At 35.7% G+C, this 16029-nt stretch overlaps 1 protein-coding gene across 7 annotated transcripts in view; it reads right to left on the bottom strand.

Annotated features, from left to right (window-relative positions):
- Positions 1 to 16029, bottom strand: part of LOC115214979 — a 272042-nt gene that overhangs the window by 149073 nt on the left and 106940 nt on the right. The window contains exon 2 of one of the 7 annotated variants that reach the window (XM_036503488.1): positions 10230 to 10276. The exons of the other annotated variants lie outside the window; for them this stretch is intronic. The gene's annotated coding sequence lies outside the window, so the exon portion shown is untranslated. The remainder of the gene's footprint in view (positions 1 to 10229; positions 10277 to 16029) is intronic. 7 annotated transcript variants of the gene reach the window in all.

Here is a 16029-nt window from a genome sequence, read left to right as displayed (position 1 = left end):
GCAAATACCTTTCAGATGGTGAAGATTCCGATTATATCAGAATTGAATTTATATAAAAAAGAAATTGTTTTGTAGTTGTTGTCATTATCAACCCCAAACTTATCATTATCATCACCAAGGGAGAGAGAGAGAGAGAGAAAGAGAGAGAGAGAGAAAAAAAGATAGATAGACAGAATTAATCTACAAAATTCCCTGCTAGTTGGAAAAAAATGTTCTTAGAGAATTAAACTTTGAGATAACTTCACTAAAACTTTTTCTAGAGCAAAATAGAACGATCATCTTTACTTACATAGATAATAATCTCGAGGAAAAACATGAACGTTAGAGCAGGGCCGTCTTAGCAGCATTAAAGGCCCCCTATAGTATTATTAACAGCAAACCCCACCATATAATGCCATATATATATATATATATATATATATATATATATATATATATATATATATATATATATATATATATATATAGTTAATATCTAGATCCGCACCCGGTGGGAAAAATGGAAACGAAAATGTGTAACAGGTGTAAGGCATCGTATATTAAAGGAATATGACGAAATATATATATATATATATATATATATATATATATATATATATATATATATAGAGAGAGAGAGAGAGAGAGAGAGAGAGATAGATAGATAGATAGATAGATAGATAGATAGATAGATAGATAGATAGATAGATAGATAGAGAAATTATTATTAATCCAAATAAGTGGAGGAATAGAAGAAATGAAGTTGCAAATGCAGAGAATATTGTAGAATTAATAAGAATTTATATTTTAAAACAGGAATATACTTGACTGGTTTTACATTAGATTTTCTAGTGTTTAGTGTATGAAGTTGTATCGCAAATGGTCTAAGCTGGCTGTTGTTCATATATATATATATATATATATAAACACTCACTAGCAATACATCCCGGCGTTGCCAAGGTGTTAGGGACCTATACTTACATTGTATTATTTATTCCTTTCTAATGGGCAGAATCGACACACCTGATATATAGTGAACTGGATTACTGGCGTAACGGAAGTTATTGTTTGTTTAAAAGTGAAGGGGAAGGCTACAATTTGCATGGGTTTGCATGAACGTGCTTTCTGTTCTTAAGAAGGATCACAAACTATGTATTGTTTCATCGTATAAAAGGGGGTTAAAACGATTTTGCCCAGAAATCACGTTTTCGAAAGTTTAATCCCTCCCCCCACCGTCCACACTGCAATTTTTTAATTTGAAACTTGTTTACGAATTTATTATTTTTTTTATCCACAACGTTTAATTTTTCTTAAAGAAACACACGATTCCCCCTTCCCCCACCTCACCCACCCACCCACCCACCACTTTCAAAAAGTTAAAACCTCCCAATGTTTCACTTTTGTCTGATGTTTCACGCAAGCGTAGAATTGTACTAAAATAGCAGACGTAAAAAATATCAGACCACCACCAGAAAACCCAACATGCTAGAAACAACAGGTAAACGACATTATTTCTGAAGAAACTCTCCCGCTTTCCAAAAAGCTAAAAGTGAAACATTGGGAGTTTGTAGCATTTTGAAAGTGGTGAGGTGATGGGTGGGTATTTAAGGAGATTTTAGTGTTTCTTTAAGAAAAAAAGGAAGAAAATTCTTAAAGATTCGTACTCTCTGTTTGGTTTTTTTTGGAAAAAAAGTTTAAAAAATGAAGTAATTGGGGTGCGGCGGAAGAAGATTAAAATACCGAGAAGTGTTTTTTGGGCGAAATCCTAATCTCCTGTATCGAAAATATAAGAATTGGAAGAAATTTAGGAAAAATATGGTGGGGGGAGGATGCGCAAATGTCACCTCGGACATGCTAGAAACAACAGGTACAGGACGGGATTTCTGGGAAAACCTTCCTTTTAAGTCTATATGGATGATCAGGTTTTTAAATATGCTCATCACAAACATGAATTACAGAACAGAAAAAGGTAATTTCAATTGGATTTGAACTGTAATTTTGTGCATGCACGCAGCAAGAAATAACATGATTCATACAGAAGTTTTACCTAGAGAGAGAGTGTGTGTGTGTGTGTGCCAAGGGAAGTTATTTTATGGTATTCTTTCGTTTGAAGCGGCAAAGTTGTCAACTCGATCATATGATTGTTCGTTAGTTTCTATAATCATCAACATCGGAAATTCATGAATTTCCGATGGTTGGTCTGAGGCTGTAGCAGAAGACACATACCAAGTTACCACACAGTGGGATTGAACTCAAGACCATGTGGCTTGGAACCAAGTTTCTTACCACACAACCACACTGGCAACTAAATATATGTGTGTGTGTGTGTGTGTGAGTATCAACATGTGATCTCTTGAGCACCACCAGCAAAAATATTTTTTCCTCTGTCTTCCTTTCTTGGGATCTTTCCTTCTCCTTGTTTCCGACGAAGAGCTCCGCTCGAAACGTTAAACCCCCCTTCCCTTCTTTCCTGAGCGTCAATAATACTTTAATTGTTCCACGTCCTCGCGTTGCTGTGTTTTTTTCCTGTGTTTTCTTGTTTGGGTTAACTATATATATATATATATATATATATATATATATATATATATATATATATATATATATATATATATATGTATGTATGTGTGTGTGTGTGTGTGTATGTATATGTATGTATGTCTATATGTACATATATGTATGTATGTATGTGTGTATGTATAATAGAAGACACTTGACTAAAGTGTCACACATTTGACCGGAACCTGAAACCATGTGATTGGGAAGCAAGTTTCTTATCACACGCCCACTGTGGCGCCTATATATATGTATATATATACATATATATATACATATTTATGTATGCATGTATATATGTGTATATATATATGTGTACATACTATATATACATCTATATGTATACACACACACACATATATACATACACGTGCAGATTTATACATATATATATATACATTATATATGTATGTATATATGTATGTATGTATGTTTGTATGTATGTATGTATGTATATATGTATGTATGTATGTATGCATGTTTATATGTGAGATAAATAGTTTCACTTCAATAGTTTGAGTATTAATAGTGAAACTATTAAACTGAAAGTATCTCGCATTACAATAGAGAGATGTTATTGTTTAACTTTTGACACGTAATACTGAAATAGTGTAAGAGATAAGAGATTGTGCCAGGCTCGCATTAGGCAAGAAATTGAAATGTTTTCGGCCCATGGCACTGCATGGACCCTAAGTAAGGCATGTGTAAAATTTGAGTGAAATTGGCTGGGTAGTCCTCGAGTTTTAGGGATTCAGACAGACAGACATACATTCTCAGTTTTATATACTAAGACACATAATATATATACACGTGACCATTGTACATCTTTCTTTTTCTCATGTGATCATCTTTCTTTTGCTTCAGGGATGTTGTAGGGACTGCATGTATCTTTTCTGTCTCTCTCTTCTATCTTTTCTCTTACTAAAGAAAATATTTCTTCAGCGTTCAGTGTAATGATACACTTTTATAGGCTAATTAATGACGTGAAAATAATTTTCGCTATAAGTCAATAAATAAAGAGTTATTAGTAATTAAAGTTTGAAAATTTTGGTAATTTTAGCCAAACGTAAGCCACAGACACTTCCATGTCTGTTCAACAGAACTCGTTTGCCTGTGGTAGGGTGCGAAAATTAAACATTTCCTAAGGAATGCGGGACACAGAAAAAGTGCTTTAGAAGTCACTGCTCTAGGACAAAACAGCACACACATACAGGTTGTCGATAAATTACAATTGTAATATGAAAATTTCAGGTGGGGGGGGGTGAAAAATAAGAATAACTCAGCAAAGTTTATGGGAAAATATAGGCAAAGTTTTATTACAAACATTAGAACATTTTCAAGTGGGATCCAAAGAAATTCATTGATGAACTTCAACTTTAGTAAACAATAAATTATGGAAGTTGTAAAGGTAATTCATGAACATATTTATGTAGGCAATGTATGTGTGTGTGTGTGTGTGTGTATGCTTATACAAAAAAAAAGTCGTGTCTGGAACGCCTTTGATTTTAGGGCTGCTCAAATTAAAGCCTGACCTATAGCTAAACACTAACAACGAAAACAAGGACCGTGATGATTACAAGTTTGTAGAAACACATGCTAACATAAGTTTTGAAGGTTAGCTTTGATAAATTATACACCATGTTTATCTAGGCTTAATCTATCTCATAACAAACCTGCCTCTCCCCACGAGACTTTAAAGAAGTATCTATCAAACTCACATAAATTGTTTTAGTTTTATACATGCGTATTGTTTATTTTGCTGATGCTATATATCGCATTTATAAACTCTGGTCCACTTTGCACCGACCTGAACATCTTGACATTTACAGAAAGTTTTTACATGAATAAACTGTCACTTTTAAATTATATAACTGTGAAGGTTCAGTAATTTCCACAGTGCAAATGCAAAGTGATAAATCAAAGAAGAAAGTCAGGTAATGGTTGCTTTGTCCGATGCCCAGCCGGGGTGGCATGTTTTAGTAATGTTATAAAAAGCTATGAAAACAAACACTTCCTTTTTGATTTTCCGCCGCCCTCTCAGCTTCATGTGAACATTACATTGATTTTTAAACACACTATCTCGAACATCCATACTTACACACACACACACTCTCTCTCTGTATATATATGTGTGTGTGTGTGTGTATAATATATATAGGGATATATATATTTATCTAGCTAGCTGTTCTTTTCTACTGCCCACACAAAGGCAGAAAGTTGTTTAAAATAAGAGTAAAAAAGATAACGTGGCGTGTTTTCCGCTCTAAATACATAAGCAGTAGCTTAAGGGAGATTTGTCGACTATTTCTAGCAAACTGAGAGACTGTCCTCCCCGTCCAGTTGACTTGCAACCTTTAGTTAAACAGACATCTTGAAAAATACTGTTGCCCCCCCCCACACACACACACACCAGAGTACTACATTAACACTGTCCTTCTTGGTCAAGACAAATACAAAAGTAACATACAAAAACAGCAACAATATCAGTAAGTCGAAAAGGCTTCCTTATAAAATATAGTCGGAAATGATCTATTGCACAACAAAAAAAAAAACTAATTTCTAGAGTTCGATATAATTTTAAGCATCGTAGGTTATGACTCCGGAAATAAAAATTGCAAGCCTACCCTTCTGTAAATTTTCCGTTTTTGAGAATGTAATATATTTAGATTTATGTTTTTATGCTCTAAATTCAAATAGCACTTCGAGTATTAAAAATATATAAATAAAATGGTAAATGAAATAAAGACACTAAGGAGAGTTGCAAGTGAACGGGCAGTTGAAAAAGTCTTCTGGTCATATACCATTAACTGTAAGATATGTTTTAATCAAATTTTTAATCAAATGTCCAGTTCATTCGCTGCACATAAGTTCCCCAGGAAGCACACTTTACCATTTTATACTGGGAAAATATCCTATAATTTTATGTTTTGCTAACATGAGGTATTAATTTCAAATCTCCTCAGACGTGCATAGCTTGTAAGAGAATGGTTCATTTAAGTTTCCTTGTGCTTGACACTACATGGAGTAACTCCATAGATTTAGAGAAAACTTATTTTTCCTCAACATACCATGACAAATTCAATCAACCATACTAAGAGAAAAGAAGATTGTTTCACACCCACACAAAAAAAAAAAGACATCTTCATATTTAAAAATCATGCCAAAACTAACTTCGCCTGTGCCAAGTAAAAAGCACTAAGTCCACTCTGCAAAGTGGTTGGTATTAGGAAGGGCATCCAGCCATAAAACCCCTGTCAAAACAGACACAGCAGCCTTGGGTAGTTTCTCTACCTAGCCAGTTCCTGTCACCCGTCCTACTCATACGTGCATGGAAGATAGATGTTAAATGATGATGAGTACAGGATATAATTCATGTCACTAAAAATTTCAAACTCTTTTAACTGCACACAAAATGGTTGAGTTGATTTTCATTAACACTGGCTGACTCATACCATTTTCCTTTTCTTTCTTTCTTTCTTTTTCACAGCTCCCTAATTTTTTCTTTGATCTCTCTTATTTGCACGGTTCTCTCTTACTTTTCATTTCTTTCCCTTTCTTCAAAGTCCAGATGAATCTGTATTCCATCCATCTGTTCGTCTGTCCATCCATCATATATATATATATATGTGTGTGTGTGTGTGTGTGTGTGTGTGTGTATGTATGTATATGTATATCATCATCATCATCATCATCATCATCATTTAACGTCTATTTTCCATGCTAGCATGGGTTTGACAGTTCGATGGGGTCGAAGAAGCCAGGAGGCTGCACCAGACTCAAGTCTAATCTGGCAGTGTTCCTACAGCTGGATGCTCTTCCTAATGCCAACCACTCCGTGAGTGTAGTGATTGCTTTTTGTGCCAGCGGAGGCTGGCAACGGCCACAATCGGTTGGTGCTTTTTACGTGCCACCGACACAGATGCCAGTCAAGGTGGTGCTGGCATCAGCCACGTTCGGATGGTGCTTTTTACATGCCATCGCCACAGGTATCACAACTACAATTTCCATTTGATATTTATTTTGATGTTGATGTACTTGACTCAATAGGTCTCCTCATATATACATATATATATATATATATATGTGTGTATGTATATATATATTTCTTTACTACCGACAAGGGGCTAAACACAGAGGGGACAAACAAGGACAGACAAACGGATTAAGTTGATTACATCAACCCCAGTGCGTAACTGGCACTGAATTTATCGACCCTGAAAGGTTGAAAGGCAAAGTCAAGATCGGCACAATTTGAACTCAGAACATAACGGCAGACGAAATATGGCTACGCATTTCGCTAGGCGTGCTAACGTTTCTGCCAGCTCTCTGCCTCAGCAAATCAAATGTCAGGTGCAGGTTTGTCCACAAGTAAATTCTCCTTCATCAAATTCAATTTTAAGATAAGGAATATAATATGACCTTTAATATATTTTTTCCTGGAATGCTGCTCATAACTCAAACAAACGTATGGATTGCTTCCTTTCTGTTCAGAGTGGATCACACATTGAATGTGACAGCTGCACAATTGAGCCAAGATTCATTAAAAGGAATTCTACGACCTTGGGTGGTACATTGGTGTGATTTTGAAACTTTTAGTGACATGGATTAACTATGCACTATACTTGTAAAAATATATAAATCAACTTAGAAACTTACTTGATCCTCTACATTCATATACACACATATGCCATGTAAAAAGCAACAAGTAGATTCTGTAAAGTGGTTGGTGTTAGGAAGGGCATCCAACCATTGAAACTCTGTCAAAGCAGACATTAGAGCTAGGTGTAGTTCTCTGCCACACTGGCCCCTGTCAGTAGTCCAACCCATGCCAGTATGGAAAATGAACATTAAATGGGAATGATGATGATTATATACATATATACATATATACATGCAAACATACATGCATAAAACAGATGTGTGTGTGTGTGTGTGCATATTCAGACAATGAATTATTCTTAGATGCCACGCATATATATATATATATATATATATATATATATATATATAGGGGAAGAGTTCATGAAAAAAACACAAAAGACAAAGACAGGTGGTGTAGAAAACAAACAGATGTATTAGTATAATGCTCAGGAATTGAAAAAAAGTCTTTTACATTTCGAGCCTACACTCTTCTACAGAAAGGGACATAGGAAAAAACAAGGAGAGAAAAAAAATGTGTGTAGTGGCTACAAATCAATACGTAAGTTAGTAACAATAAACTTAATGCAAGGAACCTCAAAGCTAACTGGAAATAATTAGGCAGTGACGGTCTTTTGATGCTTTCAGTAGCTAAGGGAGGTAACTCAGTATATGTTTTAGTATTTCTAGACCTGCTCAGCGAACCATAAAATTTACCATACTCACTGAAACTAAATAAAAATAAAAAAACCTAAGCTATAGAACTACTTCACTCATTCTATTGTCTAGAATTTTTTTTCCTTTTAACGTTCTTGTTTAAAACAATATATGATACTTTGAAATATTAAACGATAAAGACAATAACAGCACCAAAATCCAATTTAAAAATACTCTTCCTAAAATGAAATCTTTTATCAAAGAATTAAAGCTTTTTTTCACTAATGAAGAAAAAGCAAATATTTACTAAAAATAAGGAATACTAGTTATATCTATTCTCTATGACTAATATGTCAAACTTTGTTGCAGGTTATTATTTTCTTATATAAATTAAGAAGTGTAATAGAACGCAAATGCTGTATGCAATGAATCATCACAGCAGTGGAAGCAGAGAAAACATTCAATAAGTAGCAGATGTTCTAATTTAAAAGTAACCATTTAATAGGGTGGGTGGGTACTGAGATAAAAACGAAGACTATTTTTTTATACGGTTCAGTCATTTGACTGTGGCCATGCTGGAGCACCGCCTCAAAAGGTTTTGGTCGAAGAAATCGACCCCAGGACTTATTCTTTGTAAGCTTAGTACTTATTCTATTGGTCTCTTTTGCCAAACCGCTAAGTCATGGGGGTATAAACACACTACCATCAGTTGCCAAGTGATGGTGGTAGTGGGGGGCAAGCTGGCGAGCTGGCAGAAATGTTAGCACGCTGGGCGAAATGCGTAGCCGTATTTCATCTGCCGTTACGTTCTGAGTTCAAATTCCGCCAAGGTCGCCTTTGCCTTTCATCCTTTCAGGGTCGATAAATTAAGTACCAGTTACGCGCTTGGGTCGATGTAATTGACTTAATCCATTTGTCTGTCCTTGTTTGTCCCCTCTGTGAAGAATTTGTAGCAGATTTTTGCAGAGGTTTGAATTTTTTTTAAACATTTTTTTGCAATTGTCTAATAAAACAGACATAGACTTGCTCAAATGCATCAATAAATTAACTGATATTTTTTTTCACCGTTGTTACAATAATCTGAAACGGAACTATGAAAGCACGATATTCAAGCAATTTTGCTATTCAACTTCAAAAAAGGCCATAAAGCAGCTGAAACTGCTCACGATATCAACAAAACGTTTGGTGAGGAAATGACCAGTGAATGGTCAGTTCAAAAATGGTTTAAATGATTTCGCAATGGAGACCTGAGCCTTGAAGATTATGTGTGTAGTGGACACCCATCTGTCATTGATGATGGTCAATTAAAGACCATCATTGTGAAAGATCCATGTAAAACCACTCAAGAACTGGTAAAAGAACTTCAAGTTAGCCAGAAAACTGCCTGCAACCATTTGCATGTGATTGGAAAATCAAAAAAGCTCAATAAATGGGTACCACACGATTTGAATGAAAATTAGAAAATGCACAGATAGGAAATTTACTCGTCACTTCTTCCCCATAATCGGACCGGTCCATTTCTTGACTGTATTGAACTTGTGATCAAAAGTGGCTTCTGTACACAGTGGTTGGACCAAAATGAAGTAACGGAAACCTTCCCTAAACTCAAGCTCTTCAGAAAGAAGGTTATGGTAACTGTTTGGTGGTGTACTGCTGGACTCATCCACTCTAACTTCTTAAAACCCAGAAAAACCATTACTGCAGAAATATATTGCCATGAAATTGCCAAAATGAATGAAAAACTGCTTCTCCTCCATCACAGACTGGTCAACAAAAGAGGGCCAATCATTCTTCATGACAATGCTCGACCACACGTTTCACTATGTGTGTGAGTGTGTGCATGCGTGTGTGTGTGTGTATGTGTGTACACATGTGTACATATATGTATGAATGTGTACTTATATAATTTATTTCAAGCAGGTTGATCAAAAATCAAACGTTATCAGCTTAATAGTTTTTATAATCAATATCTATTTTCTTCTGGCAATCAGGATACAAGGGCTGTGTCATTTATGCATTAATCTCTACAATTCAGTGAAAGATAATGGTTCCAAATGAGTATTAAAACTGAGTCTCAGATTTGATTTACAGAGAAAATATTATTTTTAAACATACACTGTATATACTCCCTCAAGGGAACTACTACTTTGTTGCTTAATTTGCTAAAAATTGAAGTCAAATTCAGTCATCACAAGAAATGTACATAATGGTTAATGAAGACCAGGTTACAATATTACAGAGAGAAAGATGAATGGTCCTAGTTTAAATACTTTGCGCTGAATTGGGGCTAAATAGCAACAGCCATGCGTGCGCTTGCATGCACACACACACGGCTTTTATTATAGTTCAACATTACATAAACTACTTGCCTCTCTAAGTTTCAAATGTTTCATACTTACATTTTGCAAATGTATCAACAGAAAAACAATAAGGGAAATTTTCTCACCTGCAAAGGAAAAAAAAATAAAATAAAAAAAATGCGCAAATAAATAAATAATTAAATAAATAAATACAGAATTCAAATGAGGTTAATGGAAGTTAACTCAAGTTGACTTGCGTTAACGAAAGTTAATTAGTCCAATAATGATTTCCAAAATTAACTTAAACGTTAAATTGTTAACGAAAATGCTAACAATGTTAATTAACGACTAACAGTTTGGTGCCCAGGTTTGTCTGTGATACAATTCATAATCTTCTATCAGCTCTTCTGTGAGATCTTCTTTGAGGCCTATTTGGATTACCCTTCCCCAAAGCCTTTCATTGGTCTGTCTCTGTTATGAGTCATTTCCATTTTAAACTCACAGCACCTTGCAATATATTGAATTTTCATTGTTCTGTAGGCATTCAAGACAGGATTTCACTGCCTTCTTTTCCTACATTGAGGTGTAACCCTTTAACATTCATATTACTCAGGCAAATTTAATATTTATTCGCATTGTTTTGAATTAATCATGTTTAATCTCATAACTTTGAAATTTTGATAATTTGATTGTTTATTTTTTAGAACAACATTGTAGGGTAGGTGTGATAGGCAAGATCTGGTCAGCTTGCACATAAAACTGGTTGAATATTTGGCTAGATATGGCTGGTTTAAATGTTAAACGGTTAACTTATCCAGTATACTCATCTATTTATGAAATGGTAGCATGAACTATATTTGGCTAGTGATTTTTACTAGCAGGTCAAGCAACAACACAGCTTCATACAGAGATGACATCACATTCATCTTCCTATCATTTTCCAGACACAATTTTGCCAACCCTGCAATAACCTTTTAAGCATTCAGTTTCTCCATCAAATGTAATGGTTATTTATTCACATTGATATGAATTAACCCCACATTACCTTGTGGCTTTCAGATTTCAATGATGTAATTGTTTATTTTGAAATAATATTGTAGGATAATTGAGAGAGACTGGATCTGGCTGATTTGAAGATAATAGAGGTAGATTATTTTGGCTGGATATGGCCAGTAACCTGGTTCCAAAGCAAAAGACTTAAATAAATACTAGTCAAACCTATGGGCATTTTTCTTAACAGCAACATCAGAGAACATCAAAAACAATAAACCATTACACTCAACAGCAGAGACATGCCACATATTAAAAAGACATTAGCATTTAAACTGATCATATCTGGTCAAAATATTCTACCTGTCATATGCTTAAATTGGTCACATCAGGCCTCTCACACTCACCCTGTAATGTCACTGTAAAAATAAGCAATCTCATCATCGAAATTTTAAAGCTACAAGATAATGCATGATTAATTTGGCATGTAAAAAGCACCATTCAAGTGTGGTTGATGCCAGCGCCACTTGACTGGCTCCTGTGCCGGTGGCATGTAAAAGGCACCATTCAAGCATGATCAATGCCAGTGCTGCCTCACTGCCCCCTCCCCGTGTCAGTGGCATGTTAAAAGCACCCACTACACTCTTGGAGTGGTTGGCATTAGGAAGGGCATCCAGCTGTAGAAACTTTTCCAGAGCAGATTGGAGTCTGGTGCAGCCTCAGTCAAACCGTCCAACCCATGCCAGCATGGAAAGCAGACAATAAACGATGCTGCTGCTGACATTATACCATTACAACATTCAGAGAATATATAGATGATATTGGAAAGAAAGCAAAACGAGGTACAAACATATGTAGAACAATCACTACTAACATATTTCGTCAACAAAAAGAAACTACAAATAGCACAAGACATCCGTTAAAGGTGCCAGTGCTCCCTAAATGCACCTATGTTGGTGGCATGTAAAAAGCACCCAGCACACTCTGTTACGGTTTGGCTCTAGGAAGGGCATCCTGCCATAGAAACCATACCTCAACAGGTTTAAGGTGGTGAGCTGGCAGAAACGTTAGCATGCCAGGCGAAATGCTTTGTAGTATTTCGTCCGCTGCTGCATTCTGAGTTCAAATTCCACCAAGGTCGACTTTGCCTTTCATCCTTTCAGGGTCGATAAATTAAGTACCAGTTACACACTTGGGGTCGATATAATCGACTTAATCCGTTTGTTTGTTCTTGTTTGTCCCCTCTATGTTTAGCCCCTTGTGGGCAATAAAGAAATAAGAAACCATACCTCAACAGACATTTGGAGCCAGGACAGTTCCCACCTGGCCAGCTTCATGTCAAACTGTCCAACCTATGCCAGCACGGACAATGGACGTTAAATGGTGATGATTATCCATTATGGATTATACTAGCCCTGCCTGGATCTCCAATCTCTTCACTACAAATCACAATAAATTGCAATGAACATGAACAGCACACTTTGCATTCTCACAAGCTGCACACAGCTACACGATAAACCAGACAGGAGCAACCATTTGTGAGAATCAGGTGACATTTGTCATGACTCATTATCAGGTTGGCCACATTACAATAAAAATTCAAGACAATTTCTTTGTTAGGTGTGCCATTCAGAAAGTATTGCAGACTGTAGTTTGCCTATGACCTACACAACAAAATAAAAATAAAAATAAAAATAACTGAATGAGGGGAAAAGTTTTGCATGCTCCAAACATGCAGGCATATTGGATCTTTACAGTTGCTGTCACAAATTTTGTATTTTTCCAATTTTGCTCCATTTGTTTACAGAATTGGTAAACCAATTTAGTTTTGTATGTTAATCATAAAAATGAAATTTAATTGTGCCGTAAATTAGTAAGTAAAAAGTTAATAGCTTTTAACGTTTGCAAATTTTGGGTAATTTTAGCCAGTCAAAAGCCACCACAATAAATAACCATAAATCTCATATTGGTGTTTGTTTCGACAGTAACCAGCAAAACTGTAGTCATTGGAACAAGAATGCTGTACTTAACATGACTGTGACACTTTCACCACTGCAACCACCATCACAAGTTTTGTTGAGCAATATCATTTTGTGCCCATGTTATTTCTCCCTGTCATTTTGTGATACAGTTATCACAAAGAAAACGCATGGCGCAGGAGTGGCTGTGTGGTAAGTAGCTTGCTAACCAACCACATGGTTCCGGGTTCAGTCCCACTGCGTGGTACCTTGGGCAAGTGTCTTCTGCTATAGCCTCAGGCCGACCAAACCCTTGAGAGTGGATTTGGTGGAAACTGAAAGAAGCCTGTCGTATATATGTATATATATATATATATATATATATGTATGTGTATGTTTGTCCCTCTAGCATTGCTTGACAACCGATGCTGGTGTGTTTACGTCCCCGTCACTTAGCAGTTCGGCAAAAGAGACCGATAGAATAAGTACTGGGCTTACAAAGAATAAGTCCCGGGGTCGATTTGCTTGACTAAAGACGGTGCTCCAGCATGGCCGCAGTCAAATGACTGAAACAAGTAAAAGAGTAAAGAGTAAAAGAGTATGGCTTCTGATTCCTGCTTTCTGATTGGACTGAAAATGATAAAACTTTGAACCTCAGTAACATTTTTCTAAATTCTTATGGAAATAAATGAATCCCAAATTCAGATTCAGAATGTGAAAAATTACATGATTGCACAAAATTTGAAAAATTTCTTCTTTATGCCTTTAACCCTCCAATGCGGAGTATAGGCCACTTATAGTTGAATGCCATGTTGCATAATTTTTCGCTTCTGTACTTATACTCTGCCATGAATGCCCCCCTTTCTCTAGTTCCTTTTGTGTTGATCTCCACCACGAGTTCTAAGGCCTACCTTTCCTTCTATATCCATCCGGTTTCCACTGTAAAGCACTTTTCGTGACATTTGGTGTGTCTTTTCTAATTCTGCTACCAATCCACTTCCACTTTTTCTTAAATATTTGCTCCCTTATCGAAACTTCATTTGTTCTTTGCCATCGCTCCATATTGTTTATGCGTTCAGGCTATCTAATTTTAAGTATACTATGCAAGAATCTGTCAATGAATGATTGTATTTGCTTATTTGACTTAACTGCTGTTCGCCATGTCTCAGCCCTATACAATAACACCGCTTTTACGTTAGTGTTAAAAATTCTTATTTTATTCTTTATTGAAATTACACTTGCGCTCCATACTTTCTTTAACAGGTGAAAAGCAGTCCTTGCCTTACTTATTCTCGTCTTAATATCTTCGTCAGTGCCACCTGAAAACATTATTTTACTACCTAAATAATTAAAAAATTTCCAAATGTGATAGCAATCGAAAAGATCTGGTATGTCTACTACACTCCAGATACTATTATAGTACAATATCTCCCATTCACTGAAAGCAAACAAAATGACATATACAGAAAACATCAATATGCTCATTAGCCTCAAATACTGTGCTGTGATGCATACCATTAATGATAGGTGCAACACAGCAGTAACTAATGTACTTCAACCAAATCCTCCACAGACTAGGCAGTGGAGAGGATGTAATAGATCTGTAGACATTACCTAGCTTTTTGACATACTATGTACATGACCTGGGGCTACAGAATTTGTAACATCTTTTCTTTCTTGCATACATCTTCTTCCTGCTTTAACCCTTTTGTTACCATATTTCTGTTGAGATGCTCTGTGTTTCTTTCAATTAATTTTAAATATAACGAAGAATTTTGTAAAATAACTTAGTTATCATTAAGCTAGCGTCTGGAACATAAACTGTGACTAAGGTTTGGTGGAAGATTTTAATTCAAAACTTATAGAAACAAGACATTTGAACTCAGAGCCAGAGCTGATTTCAGCCGGGTTGGTATTGAAAGGGCTAATGCCAGGACATTTTCTTTATATTTACTCCTTTCATTTGTGTTTTGCATCTAGTCACACTAGATTTTCTATAGTCGCAACCAAAATTTCTATAGCAATAACATCACATTTTTATCTATGTGTGTGTGTGTATGTATGTGTGCACATGCACACACACACATAACTAGATAAAAATGTAATGTTATTGCAATAGAAATTTTGGTTGTGACTGTAGAAAATCTAGTGTGACTGGATGCAAAACATAAAATCAAAGGCATAAATAAAGAAAATGACCAGGCATTAAAGCAGGAAGAAGAGGTTTGCAAGAAATAGAGATTGGCTCATTTTGGTGCGTATATTCTTTTACTTGTTTCAGTCATTTGACTGTGACCATGATGGAGCACCGCCTTTAGTCAAACAAATCAATCCCAGAACTTATTCTTTGTAAGCCTAGTATTTATTCTATCAGTCTCTTTCGCCAAACCGCTAAGTTACAGGGATGGAAACACACTAACATCAGTTGTCAAGCAACAGTGGGGGGAGATAAAGATAGATACACAAACATTCATATATATATATATATATATATATATACACACACACGATGGGCTTCTTTCAGTTTCCGCTTACCAACTCCACTCACAAGGCTTTGGCCAGCCTGAGGCTATATAGTAGAAGACACTTGCCCAAGGTGCCGGAGAGGGAGAGAGAGAGGGGGGGAAGGAGAGATGGATAGACAGACAAACAGACAGATGTATGCATGTATTCTATACTGTAGCTAATCTGTTTTGAGAAAAAAAAAACTTTTCATTTCCATTGCGTGTAGTAGTTCACAAAACTGCTACTTCTATAACTCCATTCCTAGCTACTAACTATCATTAATTAATTACATAAATTGTAAATGAGAAGTTTCCACTGTTTTAACCACTTAGAATTGTATTACATGCAATGGTTTAAACTGGTTATTGAAACCAATTAAACCACTGCACATTATGCAACATGGCTTACTGGGGAGCTTAGCACCATTCAACAGTGCAAATGCATTC

Source organism: Octopus sinensis, linkage group LG1, assembly GCF_006345805.1.
Source record: "Octopus sinensis linkage group LG1, ASM634580v1, whole genome shotgun sequence".
In the NCBI taxonomy this organism is placed as follows: domain Eukaryota; kingdom Metazoa; phylum Mollusca; class Cephalopoda; order Octopoda; family Octopodidae; genus Octopus; species Octopus sinensis.
The sequence above is the reverse complement of the archived record's forward strand: the minus strand, read 5'-3'. Positions and strand labels throughout refer to the sequence as shown.